The sequence below is a fragment of the Anopheles moucheti genome, chromosome 2 (genome assembly GCF_943734755.1).
Source record: "Anopheles moucheti chromosome 2, idAnoMoucSN_F20_07, whole genome shotgun sequence".
Lineage (NCBI taxonomy): Eukaryota > Metazoa > Arthropoda > Insecta > Diptera > Culicidae > Anopheles > Anopheles moucheti.
Genome location: NC_069140.1, coordinates 23,500,813 through 23,525,829, shown reverse-complemented (window position 1 = coordinate 23,525,829; position 25,017 = coordinate 23,500,813). Strand labels below are relative to the sequence as shown.

At 42.7% G+C, this 25,017-nt stretch overlaps 1 protein-coding gene across 2 annotated transcripts in view; it reads left to right on the top strand.

Annotated features, from left to right (window-relative positions):
• The window catches only part of LOC128297770 (serine/threonine-protein kinase Pak), a 49,697-nt gene that overhangs the window by 12,372 nt on the left and 12,308 nt on the right, over window positions 1-25,017 (top strand). The gene's annotated exons all lie outside the window — the stretch shown is intronic.

Sequence of the window (25,017 nt, the reverse complement as noted above, 5' to 3'; positions counted from 1 at the left end):
ACAAAACACAGCACCCTGTAGGAATAGCCCAGCTTTGTTATTGCATGTTTCAAGTTTGTAGTAAATATTACAACCTAAACTGTTACTATCGAAAGTTGAGGTACGCTCTTTTTGTATCGACATCGTATCGTAGATTTCACCTTCCCACAGCGACACTCTAGTGAGAATACTGCACTCTGCTGTGCAGTTCAATACGTTTGCAACCAAGCCACGGGCAAGTGAGACATTGAATTGCTCATAAAAATTTCATAACCCAACGGCAGCAATACCACAGGACGAACTCGAAGAGTTTCTGCTTTTGAATGCTTTTCAATTTCCACGTGACAATTCCCCCGAAAACTACTCACCACAGGGAAATGAAAGTACTGCCGTTGCCCGAAATTCTACGATCTCTCTGTGTCCCGTTTAGCAGCGCAACATGTGTGTTGGTAAACTGTGACCATCGGCAGGTGCCCGGTGGTGCAACATCGTGATTGCATCGCAATCGGTGCACCCTTGGGAGCGTGTCAACTTCGTGTGGTGTGGTTGACGCTGTCGTTCTACGTACGCTGCAACCCAAAGTGGTCATTTAACTACTCCCCGCTGAAACGTGATGCTGTTTTAGGCGCTAATTAAGTTGTTTGCTAAGCAGATACTTGCCGCAAAGGCCCTTCTCCCGGGGGAATGGGTTCGAACGGGTAAGGCACGCAGGGAATCGCACTCTGATGTCTAATGTGCAACCATTAGAACCTTGGCGGAGTGTTTAACTTTGTAGCGTGCTTTAAGCTTAAACGTATCTACTGGTTGCTCTTCCGTATCAATTTAAAGCGTGTGAGATACACTGAATCTGGACATTTAAATCACTCACGCTCGACAGGGGAATGGCTTGTAGTAATTAAGGTTGCCTGGTATAATAGTTATTTGGTCGTGTTAGGCAGAAACTCATCCTGTTTCTATAGTTATTATTCCTAAATTTTAATTTGTAAATTTACCCTCAGAGTTAGCTCCTCTACACAGTAAATAATGTGCAGATTTGGTTACAAGTTAACCTACGCTGATAGGATTACGGGGTGCTTCTGTCGCATTTGTATTCAGTGTTGTGTAATTAATTAAAATTCAAATCTTAATCGGCTGCCGAATGGCGTTGCTCCCGACCATCCATTCCATCAAGTGCTCTCTTTTCGGTGTCCTTCGGAAGGAATCGTTGGATCGTGCGAGCAGGAAATGAATGCGCAACTCATTCGTTCTCCATTTTCCTAACCCCCATTCAGCCTATTTCGGAACGTGAATCGTGACGTACAGGCGGCCAAAAAGGATTATCGTACTTGCACGGATTACTGAGAAAAAGTGTCCGCACGGGTGCGAAGGTATAGCGAAAGGACGAATTGAACTTCCTGTGCAGCCCACCATAAAACGTCCCGCAGGTCAGCACCAGGGTTGCCTGTTAAATAAGAGAATTTCCGAGCCATTTTTTTTTCACCAATGCCCTGTGGGCGTGAAGAATGAAAATTAGATTTTTAGCAAAGTTGGAAACTCGTGGGGCCGTGGGTGGCGAAATTAGCAATCATACAATTATGGCGCACCTTTCGATTGGCGCTATAGCGCAGCAGGTACATTTCAACAGCCTATCATCATTAATGGAAAAACTTGTGTGTGACACAGTGTGTATGCTTCTAAACCAAACGAATAAGTTTGCTTTACCTTCAGTATATCTCCAAGTCCAAGTCTGTCAGGAGAAAAAGGTGAGTGCGATCTCAATGTGTGACACTTTGGTTAATTTGCTTCATCTATCACCATCACCAACCCACGTCTGCCTGTTGCTGTCTGCGTTCGTCCTTGGGCATGCGGCCATATCCATGGCATACACTTTTGGGCAGAGAAAGGTACTTTCGCTGACGCCCCGGCATGCGTACGACACGGTGTTGCGGTTGTGTTAACGTTCGTTCGCTTGGACGTTATGTCCAAACTAAAAATAAACTTCACACTTTCTCAGAACCCTTCTCGCGGGGGTTCATCGTCAAAGATGGAAACGTTGGGCCCGGACGGCGTACGGCGGCTGCCTGTGGTGGTAGTAAACGGACGCTGGAATACAGAAGCCGGGCAAGAAGTATCCGCCACCCGTCAGTCAACCGACTGTTGGGGCTACCACATTTGTAACCACCCACGCACGTTCATTCATTCGCTCATTCGTTTGTGTTGCGGTTGTGCATACCGCCGTGACGATGATGCTGATCGGGTCACCATGTTTCGACTTTCATAACAGGGAAGAATTTTAATATACCCTTTCAAAATGAAAGCTAGCTTCGTGACATATGAGAAGTATTTTCAATGAAGAGTCCTATTGTGTCTCTCTCTCGTTTGTTTGTTGTCATTTGTAACCAGAAAATGGTATTAAACATATCTATTCCATTGTTTGTTATGCATTCGTAGTTATCTTTTAAATAACATCTTGAAAATCATTTTGCTTCAGACGACTTGTCTGTACTACCTCTTCAAAGCTGACGTAAACTCGTATAGACTACTGGCCTAGGCAACTATTTCTAATATTTATCTAGGCATTTTGCTATACCAAAGGAATTCCCCCCATAAACAATGAAGTCTTTTTTTTTTGTTATACAAAATGCAATTCTTGGTTCACTTTATCTCGTTGTTGTGGATATTGCTGTTTAGTTGAACCGGGATAAGTGGGAGAGAATGCATTGGAAATTTTATCAATTTGAATCATTATCTCGAATAATATACGATGTTTAACAGATACAGGTTCGATGTACGCTGCAGCACATTCAGTATAGTAACACAAAGACTGCTACTTACAAAATTAGTATCAGATTTATGTGTTGGAACCTTTTGTACTCCCATTAGATTCCCTTTCATTGAATGGGCTAGAAATTTGCTAAACTTTGGCGAAGAAATTCATAACTTTTTTTTAACCTGGTCATCATTCCAAACTTTTTTTTTAATTTTTTTTTACACCATGTAAATCAAATTTTACATGTTATAATTGATATTAATATTATTCCAGAATATTGTTTCTTACAGATCTTTATTTTCGACCGAGAATTTGATATTAATTCTCATGCTCAAAGTTGATTTTAATTTGCAGTAACTGTTAATTCGAAGGAAATGTTTGAGGTATAATCGTACAGTAATTCTGCATTTTAAATTGTAATATTTTGTTGCCTTTAAGCCAATAATCCATAGACTCCAGAACTCTATTTGTGCCTTTTTCGTTCTATTTTGCTGATCTTTTCAAAGGTGTTGCGTATTGGGTACTTTTTTCTAGATATTTTCAATTAAAAAAGAAATTTACACACGGAGATGTCCGCGAAACAGCGGAAACCCCCTTTGTGACCCCGAATGGTTGTGGTCAAACGAGTTAAAGCGTTAAACACAGCGATACATCAGCGATAAAACCCATAGCCTATCAATCCGCTTTCGGATGCCAATCGCGACCCCCTATGCGGTAGCCCGAAAGATGTCCCACACTATCATAAGTAATCGTTTCTTTTTGTTGTTATTGTTGTACATAACATCAAACCAAACACGATTGCTGCAGCGGCGGAACAGGTTCACCTTTCGAAAGTAGCAAAAATGCTGCACCAAAGCAGCTTTTGTGGCTAAATATTTTAGGACACGACGGCACAGTAAAGAATGTCCGTAGGGGGAAGTACGGGAAGTAGCAGCAGATGAGCTGTGTTCCATCCAAATGATAGGAACATTTGCCCAGCCGCATCGCGGTGAGTTCAACAACCATAAAGGTGGTCAAAGTAAAAGTGACCCGTTGCTATCTTGGCGCTGCGAAACCGGGCACCCCCACGATGGATGACCCGCTTAATCGGCCCTTAATCTGCCCATCAAAGAAAGTAAATAATTCATCCCCAGCACACCGAGCCCAACCGGATGCCGGACTAGACGGTCTCCCACCCTATCGCGATGGTGCGGCTGAGAATTATGGTGCTTAGGATTAGTGTGTTTCTTTTTTTGCTTTTAATGAATGCATATTCGATAAACCTTTTATGTTCCTCGTCTGATGCTTTTTCATACAAGCGCCCAGTGACCTTTCCCGGTCGTTGTAGACAACGATCGCGATGTACGCGACGTGATGTTGAGAGGCCGCCTGTAGGTTTTTATTGCTATTTTTATTAAAGAACATCATGAGTTTCAAATGTAATTTATTCTGATACTGTGGAATGCAAATGTGTTTGAATGAATGCATATGACACTGTACAACGCTAAAAATGCCTTTGCCTTCAGTTCAAATTGATGCGTTTAGAGTGTTTAGTTGACTTGATTAGCAGCTTCCATCTTTATTTTCGCTTTATAATTTTACACATTTTATTCAATTAGCCTTCAGCATTTTTTTTGTAACAAAAAGCAATATTTCATCGCTCTGAAAAAGAAAGCCTCTTTCCTTTCTGTTTTCCGTCCTCTCCAAATTTCTTCGGCCCAAAATGAGTGCGGTTGTTCTCAGCGAGAAAAAGAGATTTTAATTTAGTGTGTTCCTTTGCTTCTCAGCGCAGGCGGAAACACCCCATACCGGTGAAACCGCGATAAAGAGATGATCTTTCCGTGCTGTCTGGGAACGGCATTGCAAGCAGCAGCGTGATGGAGTAGCGTCATTATCCCTTATGTGGCACTCGTGATCGTCTGCTTTATCGTTGGCTTTTGCCACTAGATGCCTCCATAAACTGTTTCCGTTCTAGGATGCATCTTTCGAGAGCAGAAACACATAAAAGCCGAAACAAAAAAACCTCCACCGTCAGCACAGCAAGAACGAGTGGATCGTTTGGAGAAACTTTGCGGCAATAGGAACGGGGTAATAAAGTAGCTTTCAGTGTTGGATAATTTTATCCAAGGCAAGATAAAAGAAATCCCGATCGAGTCAATTTACCTGAACATATTTTTTTTTTCGTGAATAGTTCGGTGGCCAGCAATCAGTTTAAACATTTGCCATAAAACTCTGTTGTCCCCCAAACCCGGCCGCGCGCGCTAAACAAAAACAAAAACTTGAGTGAGTGCTACGTACGGCGATTCGCACCGTCACGCAAAGTGCACTGCGGCCAAACACTGCGCAAACGTCGTAATAAAATTAGAACGTTGGTGTTAAATCATCGCAGCTCGTCGTCGGGTCGCGCCTTAAGACTGTGTCGGTGTGCCCATTTTCCAGCGGACGCGTTCGTTTTGCTTAGCGCACACGGCACACGGCTACACATAGCCGCAGGTTCGGGAGTAAAGCCGACACACACCCTGAAACACTTGCCGCTTGTTTTTCCGGGCTCTCAGGAGGGAGGGAAAACTCTTTTATGGATGTGTGTAATGGTTTATTAAAAATGTTTCGGGCTCGCAGCTGTTAAGTTGTCTGCGGGTCGCGCCTCACTGTCGAAAGTGCCGGCAAAACGGGACAACTTGTATGGGTGTGTGTGTTCCGGTGTAGAATTAAGTATCGTTCAGCCGCCAGTACCGCCAGTAGGAGCATCAGCATCAACATTGAATGAAATCGTTGTAATTGTTGAAGCAAGAGAAGAAAGTGCGTGAGAGAAAGGGGAGTGTTTTTTCTCCTCCCCCCGTACACTTAACACGTGCGTGGCAGAACTTTGTTGAGACAGCGCCACAAGAGTTGGCAGCCATTCGAAGGTCGAATGAAGAAAGGATTTTTATGATTCTATTAAATACACATACCGGGACAACCGTGGGCTGCTGGGTGAGAATGCGGAAGTCGCGGTTGCGTGGCGTACGCGCTGTGAACGTCCTGCACAGAATTTATGACCAATTTCACGTGAAACTCGCTTGCACGAACGCACGCACACTTGCCTTCATAAATTATGCGCTCTCGAGAAGAATATTTTTTCCAGCCGAAGAGCGACCGGTTGAGGATGGTTGTGCCGACAGTTCTAATTGGAAGGATGGCATGTGTGCACGTCTGTACGCTTTCAGCGTAATTTTGCACATTGCAAATTATACGTAAAAGCGTATTGATTGGGTGGAATTGGTGCTTAAAAATAGTCTTTTGAAGTTTAAAATTAAATTTTAATTAAACAAAATACTTCGCTGCACGAGCATTAATTGACGGATGTTTCAAGTATCACTAAGGTCTACAAAACGGCTAATCTGGTGTTTTAAATCACCAGTGCCCGTTATCGCTTGTTTCGCTCAACAGAAAGAAGCAATTATCCTCTCGAGCAACCTTGATGAGCATAGAACATAGCTTAACATGAAGGCGAACAAATGTGTGGGTCGATAAGAGAAAGTTGCCTTGGACACTGCGCCAGGATGCGCCCAACCGTCTGTACCATGTGTGTGGCCTATGTATTTAGTGAAAGATGAATAAATTAATGTCATGCTTTGGGTGCTGCTGGGCGGGTACCGAAGCCCCACCATATTGACCCCGGTTCCATCTACCTCCCCTCCCTCCCTTTTCCGCGGTAAACCGGAAGCATGCGGGGAGTAGGAATTCGCTGTTCGTTTGGTCAAAAATCGGCAGCATCCGCATGCTTGCGACACCGGCCACAACTGCTGACGTGACTGCTGCGTGTGGTGTGGGTTCTGTGCTTCACCACCGCTTCATTCGGTACCGCCATCCTTAACAATAAAAACCACTAGAATTCGTTTCATAGAACCACCCAGCGACCTGCACACTCCGCCCCGCGATACCGTCGGCCCCGCGCACACACTACTATCGTGCATGAATTAAAGATGAGATGAAAATAGAACCGAAACTCCCAGTCTGTGTGTGTATATACGTATCATCTGTACGTGTGCTATCGTTTTCGGCCCCGACCATGTCCAGCTTTTGGTACTCACTGTGCCAAGAAGCTTGAAACGTGGAGAGGGGACATTGGAACCGTTTCGGTATGATGTTTCCCGCGGATGCCACATTCATACATTTTGTTTGTGAAAAGGAATTGAAAAATGAATAACAAAAAAAGAAACACCAAAAAGCGAGCGAAAACACCGGATCGATTTACAAAGGCGTAAGAGAGCAACAACGAGCACGAGGGAAGAGATGAAGAGAACCCTTGACAGGGAGCCGTCGTCACACTTCATTTAGCGAATGAGGAAGTTTGTACCATTTATGTACCGGGGATTGCCACTACTCACTCCGGCGGCCGCATGTCGCATGGAAATGGGAATGTCTTCTTCCTGTTGTCCGCTTCATGTTCAAAGAATTTCCTATCTCGCCACCCACCAGCCCCCCAACCCCGCCCGAGAAAAACCGATGGGAGTGACAAACGGTTGGTGGTGTAATCGGTTCTGCTGCGGAAATGGGTTGAATATTAAAAGTAGTGCCCGTTTAGCAATGGGGGGACACCTCGGAGCATTTTGGATTAACCATTTTCAAGGTTGGTGCTGCATTATGAGATGTGCCTTTTTTCCCGCACGCTGCTGGATGTTGGATTACCCTCGGCGGTTGTCATTGTCACTTGTGTGTATTGGCATTTATGCGATGCGGCAAATGAGCACACTGCATTCTCTAACGATTTCGATTGCTGTAGCATTATTTGGGATGGAAAACCTTGCGGATTATGTTACGCAATGGAGTAGAATCTGAGATTTGTCGTGAATAGTAATGCTGTAAACTGAAGCGAAACGAATACGAAATTGACACTTGAAATGTAACATTTAATTGCTAATTCCTGTTATTGATTTCTACTAAGTTACTAAACTTTTGCATGCATTTATTTAAGTCGTGTACTATCCTACGTTGGATAAGAAAAGCGTTACAAAGCGTTACTACTAAATAGTGTGCTTCTTTGAAATAATCTTTTGTTTAATTGTTGAATTTAATATTGGACACATTTGTTACTAAGGACGATGGATGAGAATCAGGAACCTCAGCTAATGTTTAAATGCTCTGAATTTCGATTAAGAAGAATCAATAATCGTTGTGACTTTCTGTAGTTTAATAAATCTTTGATTGATTAATTTATTTTAAGAATATTTAATCTTTAAGTATTCGTGAAGCTGTGAAGATTCATATATCTGAAAAGACACTTCAAAAGACTCTTGAAAATACAGCACATTAAAAGATAGAAGAGAAGATTGTTTTTGACGATGGAGCAAATAATGTACTCGAAAACATTCCATGAATAAAACCACATATAAAGCATCCAAATTAGTATGTGCGTGGAATTTTTTATCTCGAAAAAGAAGCAGATAGTTTCATAACCCGCATTGGCAGGGAAACAACATTGAAGCTGCTTTTAAAATTCTCTCCTCCGTCGGTCGTACCGTGTGTCAAACAAACTCGTTTCTTCTCGGCGCCGAGAATGTCCACGGTGTACGCGGGGTAAGGGCTTTCAGACAGTGCAGATCTATTTCCGCTGCCAAAGAGCTATACCCAAGCTGTACAAAACTTTTCCCTGCAAGTGGCGTTTACCTGCACAAACCAAATTGCAAAGAACGAAGCGATTGCGCTTTTGATACGTTTAAGCAAACATCTCCAAAAGCGGATCAAACATTTTTGCTTCCCTTCCCCGAACACCTTTCGATAGTCGTGCTGCCTGCAAAACAAAACAAATGCTTCGGACAAAGTTTACCTAAAAGGTGGATGTGTAACAGTAGATGCAGAAGTGTACTAGACAACAATAACACACAAAAAAACTGTCCCAAAATATTGCTTATGTAAAAGTGTAAAAAAAAACCACTGCTTTTGGCATTGAAAGCTTCCTTATTTATCTTTCTCGCTGTTATTTGATGTCACTGTGTCTACGCATATGTACTCCGTCCGAACTCTGTACGAGGGAGGGGACAGAGGGAACACGCGACGGTTACGGAACGATGCTTTGGTACATTTTGTTTTAACATCGATGCAGCGTGTGTGGTATTGGTTTTACGTTTTATATCTTATGGTTTTATGTATTTTTTTCTTTCGTTCTCACAAGCTGCCTTTGAAAGTAAGTATAGTAAATATGCGCTTTTTTTTTTTAAATGAATGTTTTACGATCGTCCTTTCATGGTACACCGAAATGGGGCGCTAGAATTTGTTGATGCTTTTTGCGCTGTTCGCTTTGCTTATGCTTTGCTTCTTTTGCTGCTTCTTACACTGCACACTTTCACCGCAATTGTAGGCTAGTTGATGTAGTTGTCGATGTGTTGTTCTAAGTGTGCACACTGTTATCTAATTCTGTCTGCAATTCCTTTCTTTCTCACGTAGAAATGTATCTCGTTATGATCTTCAAAACCATTTCTCCTCGAAAAGTAGTCAGTAGGAGATCATATTATTTTGATGATAATTCCAACTGTTATGATGCTTAAACCTAGCCTTGATAAAATAATCTTGATGTACTTGATTTAATCAATGTTTACTATGTGTTTACCCCCGCGCAGTAGAAAATCTATCCTGCCTGTAGATCCAGGCTTCTTTTGACTTGCTGCAACGCATATCTGGGAAGCAGTGGAGCAGAAGAAACTATCAAATACGTTAGAAGAACAATTCCCGTTTCTCCCACCAAAATGTGTATTATTGAGGCAGTTGCTGTTGAAAGTCTATTTGTTGGGAGCTTTTGGAATGGGATTGAGATTCATATTTCTCTCGCTCTTTCGCGCTTTTCTTACGCGTCCAATTTCCACCTCTTGAGCACGACACGGAAACTCGTGAGAAGCCGTTTTGTGAGAAGAGGGAGGAATCCGTTATTTGGTGTTGTGTGGATAATTCGGGATGGGGACGCAGAGAAGGATGGTCGGAGATAGGTGGCCGCCGCGAAGTTCCTCACGTTTGTCGCACGTGAAATTCCCAAACTTCCCCTTCATTTCTTTTTTGTTGCTGTTCCATCTCTTTCCCCAACCTGCCGATGTATGTAGGGTGTACGGACCGTTTTCCATACCGCTCAGTGGAAAAAAAAGATGGTGGTTGATGTTGATGATGGTGGGGATCGTGGCAGGTCCCCGTAACCCTTGGATGCTCAAATGCGAAATAGGGGCAAACTTAAAAAGAGTTTTTTTTGTGACGAGCTTTGATATCTGGAAACTATTAAACAACTAAGTTGAAGCATAGAAAACGAAGGAAAATTTTAAGGAAAATACCTCTTTATTTGTGTGATGCAAGACGCGAAAGCTCTCCAGCGAAAGAGACGGGCACAGAGAGGTGGCCAGAGAAATTCATGCTCCGTTCCGTTCAAGATTCGTTCGAATGGGTCTGATGCTTTTCAGTCGCCTCGCGTTATCCCACACCTGTGTAAGGGAATGGAACCCGAAGAAACCTTTCCACTCTCACTCACACACAAGCTCAGACCAACCCGCCTGAGAGAAGCCCTGCTGCGTGAGGGATCCGCGCCCTTCCACGGCCACAGTCGCGCGTCTGCTGTACCCTTTTGTGGCCGATGTGGATCCGGTGCGGCAATGCATTTTGGAATGGTTTTTCATCGCGTTCGGTTGTGTTTACGATCGTTTGAAGTTTGCTGGTGATCGTCGTAGCGATCTAACTGTTGTGCAGCGCTGCTTTTGTTTATGGTTTTGCCGCAGATCGCCGGTCAGCAGTGTTGTCCGTTGCAAAGTGTTCTACATTAAGCATTGGAAAGTGGAAAACAATTTCCAATCGTGATCAACTTACGGCAATCCTTCATTTTGATCGACATGTGTGTTGGTTCGTGTGCTAACAGTTCCTACTGCTGCGGTTAGGTTGTGTTTCCATTAGAATGTCACGGCAATTCGTTCCGATAGATTGGTTGATAAAGTGTCCGTAGCAAGGTGCTTAATGTGGAGAAACGTTTTAATACATCGAATCCATCAAAAGATATCTGTTTGATCAAACAACTGATCATTCATTTGACAGCTAATGCGAGCATCCATAATTGTTAGCATAGATCTTCGATGTGCAACTTTTGTGTATGAAAGAGTGGAATTAAATACTAAACGCACACTGTTATGCGTGAAAGTATTGTGTTTGTCCTGTGTGTTGCGAAGATAACTGAACTTATTTGTCGATTTCCGGTACATTTTTAACTGAGTGACCAGTTAGTGTTACAAAAAGGAGCGCAGCATTTAGCTGCTGTCTTACATATTCGCATTTGTTGACATAATTCCTAACTAACAACTCGCCCCGACAGTGGGCCAGAAACAGCTGACTGATTGCTGTGAATCATCAGCGACGGGCAGTTACGATAGAACCGCATGCCGCGCAGTGTATGTGTGTACTGTGTGGTATGTGGATAAATGGCGTCTTGCTGTTTGGTTAAAAATGATGGTGATGAAGTGTGTAGCTTTATTCGTAAGAATCGTCAGTGATTACCTACCGAGGGAGAATTATAATTGAAGGCGAACCTCGTTATATGTGAAAAATTGCTCGCAAAACCCTCGGTTCAGAGGAAATTGTACGAAGGTACCCCAGCGCACGGCAACAGGTGGCACAAGCGTCGGTAATTGAACGAGTGTAGCGTGTAACTGTAGTGCGTACCAGTAAGCGGATTCCTGCTTCATCCAGCATCGTTTCATCAGCTGTGTTTAGGGGACGAGCAGTGCCAACAAACGGAAGAATCGATGTTGATTTTTTACTATGTTGAGGTACGTGCGTATAGAATGGAGAGTTAAGAATTTCCAAGCGCATTTATAGTATCCAAACGATAGTTTTGATCAATTTAAAAATATTTGATATTTTATGTTATGGATGAAAAAATATCAAGAAAATTGTCCGATACAATCACCTTTGCAGAATTAAAAGCAAAACAAATCATTTCTCAATCTGGTTTCCACTTCACCGATATCCACACGACTGTTTGTTAGATAAAGTCTTCAATCTAGTGCGGGAAAAGATGTCATTTGCATTCTCTATTAAAACTTCGACTATCTACAGTCACCGTAAAAGAATTATATTTTATTATTAAAAATAATTAATATTATATTACTAAATAATAATGTTTTACGGAGCCCATCGGCTTTTTCACACTTCCAACAATGATTGATCCCTACTTTCGATGCAATCGATTGTTCACACGAATGCAATTTTTAGTATTTATCCATAATAAAAATGAGCATCAACAACCCAGCACTACATGACAGCAAGAAGAAATATCGATGTTACCACTATTACAACATCATTCATTTTAAACCTTTTTTTCTAACTCCGTGTCAGAAGTTGTAAATTCGCTCGACAGAAGGAAACCGTGTTGCCTGCAACGCGATCGTACCCAAACATTGCGCGCATATTCGTTTGACTCACCACATCATAATTTGCCGCCATTTGCTGTCAGCTTTGACATTTCGGAAACAAGCTGTGTTTCTTTTTTTTTTTTAAAGCCGACACTCGATTGGCATGAAAATTGCGTCGAATGGATAATTTGTCAACCATTCCGACCGCTAATACGCACCAAGCGAGGAACAAATCTGCTATTTCTATGTGTGTGGATGTGGTAATGGTCGGTGTGTATTTCTTGTTTTTCCAATGAGTTTAAATTTGTCCAGTGCATTGCGTCTGCTAGTTATGCATATGCGTGCTGCACTTCAAGAGGAATGGTTAGGATTCACTTTTGCACACTAATCTTTATTGCCTGTGCATGCAGTTAATTTCTTCTCAAACCCGCTACTGTTTGTCCGTCCTCTGTTGTGTGGTGCGAGAGGTAGCTTCTGTGTATCTCCAAATGTGGAAGCAATCGCATGAAACAGAAAGCGACGCGATATGAAACGGTTGATGTTTCAATTGTAATTGATACGGCGTCGCTTGCCGATTTCTGAAGCAGTGCGGCTTCTTAGTCGTAGGGTCCCGCTCCGTTCCGTCGTGTGTCGTTGTGAAACTTCTCTGCCAACTGCAAAATGAATCATATTTCATCGATTGTAATGTATCTCTCATTGGTTTCACCGGCGGTGGATGAGAACGAGAAAATGTTTGTCGAATATTACGAAATGCGTCATGAATTATTAGAAAATATTACTAAAAGTTTTCTGTTTTCTAGTAAGTATTTTAATGGTAGGTGTAATAAAATGTTGTCTATAAGATTGTATTTATTTTTGTCTTGAAAAACGGGACCAAAATAACACCCATACGAGGGGGCATATTTTTAATGAATGTTTCGTGAACTGTTTGGCCCCAATTTTATGTAGCGCGAATGATGCGACTGGTCGAATTTGAGATTGTGGCATCTTTATGAGGTCTGTCATAAATTTGCAACCTCCTCCCCCCAAGGTATAGCACTAGTATTGGTGCAGCAACACTACAGAGAAAGAGCATGAAAATGGCTGAAAAGAAAGGGTAAATACAAAATGAAATATTATATCATGTGTCAAGTGTTTACGGTCTACATCCAGGATGATTAAATAACACTAAACAGCAACAAAGCTGAAAAATGGAAAACAAAAAGCAGCACCTATGTTTGCGAAAAGACAGGTCATGCTTAAAACGATGGTACCGATGCTAAAGTTAATCGGTGGTATTATTGTCTTCTCTAGCTGTTTGCTCAAACTGTGTATACCCGTTTTCTAGCATCTACTATGATAGATGTGCCTTTTATCAACCTTTTGTTCACCTTGCTTAACGTAATGGTGAAAATTTTGCTCTTGTGTTTTTTTTTTGGTTCACGCAATTCAAACGACCTGCTTTTAACACTCAATTGCTCACCGTATAAATCACACCAGCCTTTGCCTCAGCATGAATATTTAAAGCCATAATATTAATTATTATCTCCTTGGTCTCCGCGCTCGGTGGACACGGATATTGGGGGAAAATCTGTCGTCGAAGTTTGTGCTCTCCACCGGCACACGAACGGAAAACAAATCCCTACAACACACGGTGCAACACTTCGTAACACTTGAATTCTTCAATCTTTACCGGTTCACGCTTGATTGCTTGGTCAAGGGCAGATCGGGAGGAAAACCCATCGCGTCGTCGTCGTCGACGTCGTGGGGTATACAGACACACACCGTGTGGGGAATGGCGACGATAAACAGCCGAGTTCGTGATTTCAAAAGCAAGCTGAAATTTGACCTTTTTTTTGTACCGTCGTACCCCGTATCGAGCGAGGAGGGATGGAGTAGTGAGACCAATCAACCAGCCCGTGAAAAACTGCCGCCGGGTGAACAAATAACGGTGATCGGATGGTTGTTCTGGTGTTGTTTTTAAGTTTGTGGTTGGTTTGATTTCGAATCGTTCTACTGTTCCGATTGATCGAGTATTGCCACACACCTCCGCTGACCATCAACGGGTCTGTTGCACACAAGAAGTTTGGGGTAGTATATTTTATCGAAGCGTCACTGCAACCATCTTCCATTTTTCACTAGTTTTTTTTTTTTGGGGAAACTCAGCAGACAGAAACGGATAAAACGACAGTCCATGTTGATGATCTGCTCTCGTTGGTCTAGCTAAGCGGGAGGAAATGGTTTCGGTGGTCTCTTAATCGATGCTCGATTTCGAATTTTAAATGGTTGAATTTCAATGCACAAGCATGTCTAGTTGTGTGTAAAATACAAATATTTATTTTAATTTAAATAGAAAATGATTCCATAAATTAACCATAACCCATAATGTCGATTTGGTATCCCAATTATGTTTCGTGAAGAACAGAATTACCGTTGAGGTATTTTTAGAATAGAGATGTATGTGGCACACTCGCTTTTCTGTGCTAAGATAATACTCAAACATCATTAAAGAATAATCAACAATTCTAACATCCTTAGCATCACATTCATTCGTTGTATTCTAGTAGATACAGTAGTAGATGTCGTGTTCCATACACCAAGTCTCTAGCCCCCTTTAGGTGTGACTAGTGCTCCAAGAATCAATAATTGATACTGATTGTAGATTTTCCAGAGTGACCCTTCTCTGAATCTGACCAATTTCATTACTATCTTTACAACCTGAGATTTGAGCACTACTGTCCAGGTCAGGAGAACCTAGTGTTAATACCAATCAGGAGCTAATAACAAATATCAATGAATATCCTAACGAGCCCGAATATCAGCTCTTCTCTCTTTAAGTCTCTCTTAAGACCTCTTAAGTGTCAAGTTCCCAAGTACTCCATTATAATTTTATCTTCAACTATCTTTTATTTGAATATATTTTTATCATTTGCTGTTCACCATCTTCATAGTACGTTCAGCCGATCGCGAGCCCAAGCGATTTCCGCAAACAAATCAAAATCGCAACAAAGGCCATTCACTCGAACGCTTGCAGTGCATTAAGGATCTCGGAGTTCCGTTGGACTGTAGCCTATCCTTTAAGGATCATCTTGAACACGTTGTCTTGTCCGCTCGGTGCTCGCGTACGCCAATGTCATTTGGTGGTCTGCCGCCACTCGGCCACTAGCACGGCTTGAGTCCATCCAGCGAAAGTTTACTCACTTCGCTCTGCGCTCCTGGAATCACCACCTGGATTACAGGACGGGATGTTTCCTTTTAGGACTAACGCTTCTCGAGGAAATCGGTACTTAACGCCAGGCGATTGTTGTTGGCGGGGCTTTTAAATGGCCACACAGAGTCCCCTGCACTACTCTCAGTCATCAACCTTTACGTTCCTGCCCGTACCCTAAGTGTGCGGTGCCGAGCCGTCCGAGCCGTTCCTGCTCATGTGCCGGAACTTCAATGAGGTCTTCATCGTGTTCGAGCCTGGCATGTTGATCTCAGTATTTGTCTACCACATTAATATACTTCGGGCGTCGTCTTCAGAGATGTAGAGATGTAGAGTTCCATGTATATATGTTGTGCTATCGAGAGGGCACTGCGGTCCGTTGATCAATAAACCGATTACAATTCTTATATCCTATACATAGCCGTAAGGACTAGTTCAATTTTGTTTGTTTATGTTAGCCAAGAAATTAGTGCAAAAAATTACAGTACATGCGTTGGCTATATGTCTGAGAAACATTCTATAATGCTTGATGCCTGTAAAGAAGATTTTAGCAATACTCGCAAGAAAACTTGGAATTCTAACCTCAACTGCTCTGCGGGTAGTGATAGTTTTTTTCTCCTCTGTAGAAACTGATGATTCATAGTCTTTTCATAAAATGTAATCCGATGTACAACATCCAGCATCACGAAATTCATTTATTTACCTATTTAAATCACATGACTTATTTCATGCTATTTTATCTTTACGCGAATACTTTACTATTGTTAGTGTTTCCTTTATTCCCATTTGTAATGATTACGGAAAGGTAAATTGTGAAGTAAGTCAACGACATGTTATGTGCCCTAGCAGTGTGTTTCGGTACAAGCACCGGTGGTGTGGAATGCTCGCCGAGTAAATGTTGAAAATTTAAAGCACCCAATGTTCTTCTTAACCACCCCCCATCCGTGATGAACCGTCGTCGAGAGCCAAGGAGCGCGCGACACCCTGAGACGACTGGCGCAATCGTGATGGGAATGATAATAGATGGTAAAGTTACCGTTCGCGTGTGGGAGAAAAGTCGCGGTGCTAGAGGGGAGGCTGAGAGAGAGACTGGTTGTGGAAATAAGCACAGAACGTTCTGTTGGGCAGGCTGATGATGTGAAGAAACTTTCCTTCAGCAAGAAACCCATCCCCGGCCGTCGCTAGCGTTAAAGAGCGGTAGGAAAGGGATGAAAAGGTTAAGGCTCCCGTAATTGAAACTAGAATATGCATAGATACATCGTGTTCTCTCTCTTTTCGCTTTGAAAAGACCCTTTTGTTCCGTCCTTCCTGGTACGTTTCCCCAAACCCCTTGCAATGAGTTTCTATTCTTTCACCTCTAGCGGTTTCAGTTATAATGAGGCCCTCGTTAAGGCGGAAGAAAGCTTCATGAACCCGCTATATGCGGTAGCGCTGCTCATGTGAAAATATTAACCTTCCAGTTCATCTGGGGGAGAAAAAACTGTGCAGTGAAAAAGTTTAACGTACCCTTGCGTTAGTGCGCTCTAAATTGTGCGTGAGATAACATTTCTTGCCAGCCACAATCAGACTCCGTTCTAAGGTGGCTAATGCGAGCAAAAAGAGAGGAAAATTTGTTTCAGTTTTATTGCCAACGAAATAGTCGTTCGACTTTTTATTAATCCGTTGCTAATGTTCCCATTCTTTGTTTGCTAAAGCATGCATAATGCACACTTGTAATCGCAAGGAAGGGGGGAAACCAAAACTGCATTTATTAAGCCAAACAACGCTACGAAACAGAGTTCATCCCACGCCAATCCAATCGAAGCGACACACAATCGCTTTCAATTTCACTTTCGTACGAAAGACTTGCACCACCACCGGCCGCGGAAGCCCCAGCAAGCGACGAACGGAAACATATCTATTAGCAGAAATACCGGTCCTCTGCGGTCTGGGTCCCTGAAATTGTTGCAGTGGAGCGCACTGCGATTGAATTTCCATTATGTATGCCCTTGCGCTGGCATGGGCAAATCGCTCGTGACAAAGTTAGCGTGTTTAAGCACACTGCAAAGGCGTTCTGTTATGCATCGGTTCCGGTATCTCCATTACCGAGAGAGCGCACCGTTAATGTTTGTATCTTCCATCGAACAACACGTCGCTTGAGCTAATTTGAAAATTATGAGGTGTTTGATTCAATAAGAACATCATTTTCCGTACTACTTTATAGCATGAATAGATTGGACTATCACCATTCAATTATGATCGATAGGTCGCTATTCTAAAAATGTTATAAAATTTATTAGCTAATAAGGGTTAACTGCTGCCAATCCTATAAATTGCAGCCCGCTTCAACCATCCTGAAATCAGCTACAATCTAATCTGCTTGCACAACTGCACGCCACTCTGCCCCCATATACTCTGGGAGGTCTCGTGTTGAAAGCAAAGCCACAGTGAAATCGAAAGACAAACGACCCAACCTGTGCGACCTGAAACTGCGTTGCCAGGTTTCGCGAGTGCGTTCGGATGAATAATGGAATTCATAAAAATAAGCACGATATTAATATTAATCGGAACTCCAAAACAATAATAATGCTACGCGAAGAAACTCCCAGCAAACGCGCCTCCAGAGAGACCCCCGGGTCGTCCGCAGTTATGACACGGGGAGCACGAAGGAGCCCGTGCATGCTACGGGGAAAAGTGAAGCAAAAATGCATTGCAATTGCTGTGGATCCTACGCACACGTGGGAAGTAAAAGCTATTTTCGCTGTAAATCCGCACGCTTAATCCGAAAGTCCCGAATGGAAGCCACTGAGAGAAACCCTCGCGGTGTTTTCTCCTTTTTGTTGTTGTTGTTATGGTGCATGCGTAACGACCGTCATCTATGCTTGTTGTACGGTCGAGGCGACACTTGCACTTTTCCGCAGCGCATAAAACGATGACCAGGGAAAAAAGAAACACTCACAGAAGGGTTCAAACACGCGGAACAAGTTTCTGCCTGATTCGTGCAGAAGGAGTTCCCGGTCGTTTGGAACGTTTCGCGGAAACGGCTTAACCTGCTTAGCTGTCAACCCACGAATATGTTTGACCGATTCGAACCCTCACCTTCCTTCCATGATTTGATGCCTTGATGGTGGGTGCTGGCGTTGGGGGTGTATTTTTACCTTTCCCATCGGAGTTGGGGTACGATAAAGTCACGTTCTTGTACACCCGCTGTTCGAACCGATCTGGTTTGTTTAGTTTCCCTTCGTATCCGGTATAGCATAGAATTGGCCTATCTGAGCAAGTATCTGAGTGGGTTTAGAGGCTTTTTGAGTTGAACTGGCTACATTGGACACTAATTTGCCAATGTGTCAATACAAAGTTTTCAACGTTTCTGTCCAGGAAGATTCGAACGGGATCTCGGGTTCCTTTTAGAGATACTCCAGACATTGCTGGGAGGATTCCGGATCTACCTCGACATATTCCAGTTCAACTTGAACGGGATTCAAAAATGATTCCGACTTTGTTTCCATTAACAATAGTTTCCCTGTTTTTTTTTATCGTTAAAACGGCCAGGCCGTATATCTTGTAAACTACGCTTAATATCTAGTAGTTAACCAATACAGGGTGGGACAATTCCTTCTCTCACCATTGCGATGCACCTTATCCCGGGTGAACTCGGTCGGAATAGCTGCATCATTTTGGAGTCCCTCTTGTCCTCCTTTTTCGGTGGGCTTTCGTATTATTCCGACATTCAAACAGGCCGTCTGCGGCGTCCTTTGGTCGGAGGTGAGTTTGATGATCTTTGGAGCCTTTCATTCGTTGTCGTCCGTGTGGGCTGACGTCTCGGACAAATACTATTTGTATTTGTTTTTGGCATACCAGACTGCGTCATGTTAGCGTCTGTCCCAACCTACATAGGTGCGACTGTCCAAGCTTCCCCAATGTATCCTCGACAACAGCAATAGAACAGTAAGGACAACAGAAACGAGGGACAAACATCTGTAACAAGGACTAGACAAAGGGAAGAACAAATCAGAACAAACGATAGTGCGTACTACCTGCGGTGCGGTTTCCCTGTTAAAACTAGTAAAGTTCAAAGATCCAGATATGGTGGAGGATACCAGATCTATTACAGCATATTCCAGTTCAACTTGAACAGAATCCAGAAATTATTACGACTTTACTGACATTCAAATTACGAAGAGATCGAAACATTGTGTAGTTTTAGCTCGACTTATTCCAGTTCAAGTTTAAAAGAATCCAGAAAACCCTGTAGAACCTAGTGTTTACAAGGAGACTAGCGTTAAACTGCAACATACAAACTGCCACAACCATATCTGACATCGAAATTGAAAGTGTTCGGCAGTGATCAGCTCCAATACGATAATCATTTTCAAAACATATCTCATTTTCCGCATTTTCCGCCATTCTCCGTTCAGATCCTATTGCAAATAATCACGGGCGTGTGATATGCGAACTCAAACCGCAATAAAAAGGCAACGGACTACAGAGTTTCGCTCACGACCGAGAGTAGAAGCTCAACAAACATAAAGGTGTAAAATGTGTTTAAATGGCCGGTGTTGTGCAGGAGAGAAATTATATTATTAAATTATACGCTATTAAGGAAATTGCCCGTCAGTATCATTCCTTCAAGCGCTCGTTCGCCACGATCTGCGAGTTGCAAGATTGGAACTCAGAATCCACACCCTCCGGTAAACCGTTAAGCTTTGCACGGGGGCTTTCGAAGGGGTAGGTCATTGCAAATTCCAGCAGCACTCGTATATATATGGCGAAAGAAAACCGCAGTAATGCCACCCCCCTTGGTAACAGCATCTTGATATTAGCGCGTGCAGCAGTGTAGTAGCTGGCAGCGCCGGTCCTATTTCGCTATCGATTTCGACAAATCTGATACTGCTGTCGATAGGCAATGATGTAAACGCTTGATGACGATTGGTGCTGCCACCGGTTTACTAGACTTTGTTTACATCGTTTGGCGAAGGCAAAACATCGGGTATAAGGGGGAGTGCTTCAGACTACTCTAAGTGCAGTGCGTCTGTTTTGGCGTTCCAAATTCTCTATCGGGAGCGCGGTGATGATGAAATGGAACGATGGAGTGAAGGGATAAAAACGTCCACCAAATTATAGAGGCCGAACCGAAATGAGCATCTGTGGGGAGAGTGTATGGACAAGTTTAGAAATGAACTTCTAGGAAAAGTGGGAAGAAATCAACATCAACAAAAAAATGAAACGAGAGTTTCGATTTCATAATTTATGTGCGCGCTTTCCGCGCACGGTAACGTTTGCTGCACGAAAATAAAAACTAGAGTAGGCAAGAGGGTATTATCAACGATTTTGCCATGTTCCGAAATATAAGGCAAGAAAAATGGACATCGCTGCTCTCCATCACTCTTAGTTGCACCTCGTAAATATGATTACGTTATGATTACGCTGTGGCGGTACGCCCTTGGCGAGGATGTTTGAGCTAATTTTGTGCCCCACTTACAACCAGCACTTGATTGTGTCCTTGGGCTTGTAAAGCCGGGAAAAAGCGATTACAACACGTGTACTACACATCGGACGTCTTTTTTGTGATATTTTCCATTTTCAGTTTTAAGTTGATTGATACGTACCCAATTTATTTGATGTGATTGAATGATATAACTGACTTCATAGGTGCTATTTACTAAAAAAAAGGTTTATCTATTCCTTTGCTTGTATGATTAAAAAGCGCCCTCCTGTAAGAGCGGCAATCAGTCAAACATTCCAAACTATTTTGTCCAAATCATTCGGCTGGACAATGTTGCTCATGTGCTTACGTAAACGCATCATTCGTGCGTTATTAGCGTTCGAGGCAAGATCATCACATCAGCCATGATTACGCAGTCGCTTGCTCCGATGCATTTCATGAGCTTTAATTCGATTTGTCCGCTCATCCGCACTGTTGCAGCGTTAAGCGCGCGTCCACGCAGCGTTAAGCGCGCATCCCTTTTAATTATGCAATGGCGACACATACCCGTGCAAATGTATGTGTTTCCTTACAAGAGCACAAAATGTGAGTTATGACACCGTTAAGTTTGCTTCCAAACTAGTCATTAATATATCATTTTGATCCATTACGTTTCGGGCGTTTTTGAAGATATTGAAAACCGCCTCTAAATTGCTAACAAACTGTCACCCTAACCCTAAGAGGAGGCTATCTGTTTTTTGAAGGACCAGTCCCCGTAATGGAACCATCGTGGGCTTCCACTGGTCGTGTCATCCCTGTGGAAACGACTCTTCACGGTCCTTAATCGCGTGAAGGAGCAGCACCGTGACATGGAATTTAATGCTCTCCGAGCGCATGGAGACTTTTAACGCTTTCGCGTGTGTGTGTGGCTTAGAGCTGCGTGCTTTCGAAATTAGTGACAAACAGCGAAAAGCTTCCCAAACATTGTTGTTACCCCATTCAGCATCATTGCTCGCTGGTTTTGGGCATATTGGGCTTTAAAGAGGCTTATAGCAGATGACTGTTGCGTTAGGAGAGATAAAACAACGACAATGATAGACTGTTACTATTTTAGAGTAAAGCATCTAGCTAACAATTGGTGCCTTCGTGAAGAATTAGAAATTTCGACGTTTATGGAATAGTTTACAATCAATCTTGTAGCACTTTTGAAGGTGCAAAACATGTCGACACTTTAGATACAGACGTTATTCACGCGCTATAGATCGCTTGGTTAGTGTTGGGCGGATCGGATCGGATCGGATTCTGGGATTGGATCCTTCATTGGATCAATCCGGATTCGATCCTAAATCCAGGATCCTCTGGATTGGAATCCCAAACAATCCTTTTCGATCCGGATCTGTTATGACGGGAATCCGGGATCGAAATCCAAAACAAGAGTCCGGATTCGGATTCTTCAGGATTCGGATTCGTCAATACGAGAACCCGGGATCGAAATCCAGAACAAGAGTCCAGATCCCGGATCCGGATCTGTCACGATTGGAATGTGGGATTGTGGTAGGGATTGTTTTCGGTTGCGGATATTTTGTGATTTATTGCCTTTTTATTCTGTTCCATGTGAACGTATTTTCTCTAAGGCAGGACAAATTTACACGGACAGAAGAAATAGGCTGATCCCCAAAAAATGAATGAAATATTATTTCTAAAGCATAATTTAAACGAGGAAGACATAGAAATAATTGGATAATTTTTTTTTGATAAAATGGTGATATGCTGATAATCTGCTGATGCTGAAAAATGATAGTCTCATGAATGTTGAGTAATACTGAAATCGATACTGAAAATAATGAATTAAAAAATGTGAATTTTTAAATAATGAATAAAAATAAATAAATTTAATTTTCCTTTTTTTTTTGTTTTACAATAGCTCAATTGTGAACCCACTTTTTTAATTCAAGAAAAAAATGTCGTATTAGCATATCCACTATGCATTTTCTTTGTTTACAAAGCAAAGAGTTTTTTTGTGGTCATAAAAAAATCTAGTAGGTTTCGGATCGGATTCGGAGGATCGATCCCAAGGCGGATCCGGATCGGTCGGATCGAATCCAACATGGGAGTGATTTTTCCCATCACTACGCTTGGTAGTGCTTTTGGGAGCAATTAAAGCTAAAAGATCAACTTTTCCTGGTCTTGCTGGTTGCCAGCACTCCAAATACAACATCTGTCAAACTGAAAAGCAACAATAATATCATGTTTCCTATCACCATCCAACCTTCCCAATTCCTTGCCCGCGGCGAATTTCTGCGACCTGCCATCAGCCAGCAAAGCGAAACTGCAAACATTATTTCGCTAAAACAGAAACGACCTATCTATCATGTGTCCATGTTTCGTGTCCAACCAGGACCAAGCTAGCGTTGTGAGGCTAGGTGCAGTAGACCACCCGTTGATCACGATCCCGGTCTCCCGGCAAACGATTACAACCAAACGACGTGTCGTCGTCGAATGGGACATCGCAGCCAAATCCAATCCCGGTTTGGCAAACAGATGAAGCCGCTGCTGGGCGATTGTAAGGAAACAAATTAAGACGTCGTTCCCGTCGCTCGTTGTCGTCGTCGTTGTGAGGGTGAGGGTGTGTGTTTTACTTTTTACCCAAACAAAACCCCCGAAATAGTCCCCTTTAAGCTTTCGGGACTTTCTTTCGCCTTTTTGCGGTGCGTTGCAAACTTGACGAAAGCAGCAAAGGTGTAAAAGGGACCTGTTTCTTTCTTGCCGGTTTGGGAACACTTTCAATCGCTTTTGACCGTTTTTGCAGCAGTGCACTGTTGTGCCAGAAAGCTACAGAAACCAATTTACGAAAATGTCAAAAATGTCATGCCCCGGAACGTGATTGTTTGTTTGGTTGTGGGGACCGTTAAGAGCAAGTGTACCACGTCGTCGTCGTCTTCGTATGCTGGGCAGGCCAAGCAAGCTCCTGGTGTGCAATTATAAAAAAAAACCCCTTTGCAATGCTAATGAAAGGATAATATACAATGGAAAATGTTGAGCGAGGGTGAAAAGAAATACGAAACTTTAATGGCAGTGGATTGGAGGAAATGGAAGTAAAGGTGATTAACTTTCTCCCAGATCTTCAAGCGTTAATGTCCTGTCGTGCAAAATATTGTTACCCATGGGGTAGAAGAAGTGAGTCAAGAATTGGGGTAGTTTGAAGTATATCTCGGTCGTTCAATTGAATGTGATGCAATTAAAAGTTTTATTTTTTCACTTTATTATCCTGCCGTCTGTCATGGGTATTTGCTATACCTTTTATTAGACTATGATGAGGGAGACTTCAATTACCATATAACTTTTCCGGCGTATTATCCAGTATGAGACCGCTTATCAATATTTGAACCCAGGCCGGATGTGTTCGAGAGAGTCGTTGCGGTATTGACTCGACTATTTCATCGATTTTAGTGTAAATAGATTAAATATTACTTTGAATTTAGCTGCATCCATTCTACGTTTGTAAGAGCAAATATTAATCTTAAAATGATAAAGCTTTCATGTTTGTTTTAACGTATTGATATTTTACTGAAGTGTGGCCTCAATATCGTTGTCTCTAACATGAAACCGTCAAGCGATAAAGCAAAACTGTATGAGCTCTCAATATTTAATATTTGAATGTTACTGATGCTCTATATCTATGCTCAGTTTTAAAAGTCCCTGACACCCCGACACAAACATCACCTGTTGTACGATGCAATCCTTTCCATTTGCTTTGGCGTATATTTTTTTTTTTTTGGAGGAAACGTCTCTATTATAGCACCAAACACTCTCCCCGAAGCCTCTTTGCATTACATTGAGACGCTATCAAGCGGGAAAAATCGAAACCATTTGCGCGCGCTCGCCGCCGCCTGTGTGTGCGCGTGACGATTACAAATTAATCTTCACAAACAAGCAACATTCGCTTGGAGGGCTTCTTCATGTTTCCGGGCGGGCGGTCTTCCCAACATGGTGCTGCTGCCACCTCGCCCCTGCTCCACCGGGATCCGATGGCGGTGGGTTCCCGTAGGTTGAAATATTACGTCTCAGTCATTACGCAAAAGCTCTTTCGCGCACCAAGCTCTCTAGCGCGATACAAAAAGGTCGTAAGCAAGATGGGAAACAACGTGCTGGTGTGTGGTTTTGTAATTGGAATCATTAGTTAACCTTTTTAAAGATGTGATTCATGTTCAAGCTTTCTAAACTCTTAAAGGCTTTAAGGATGGGGGGGGGGGGGGGGGTATTCTTTATGTTTGACATTTGATTCCGAAGCTTTGAAGGTGAGATATTAAAGGAACTAATAATCGAAAGCCTTTTGCTCTATCGCATGAAGTTGTGTTTACAA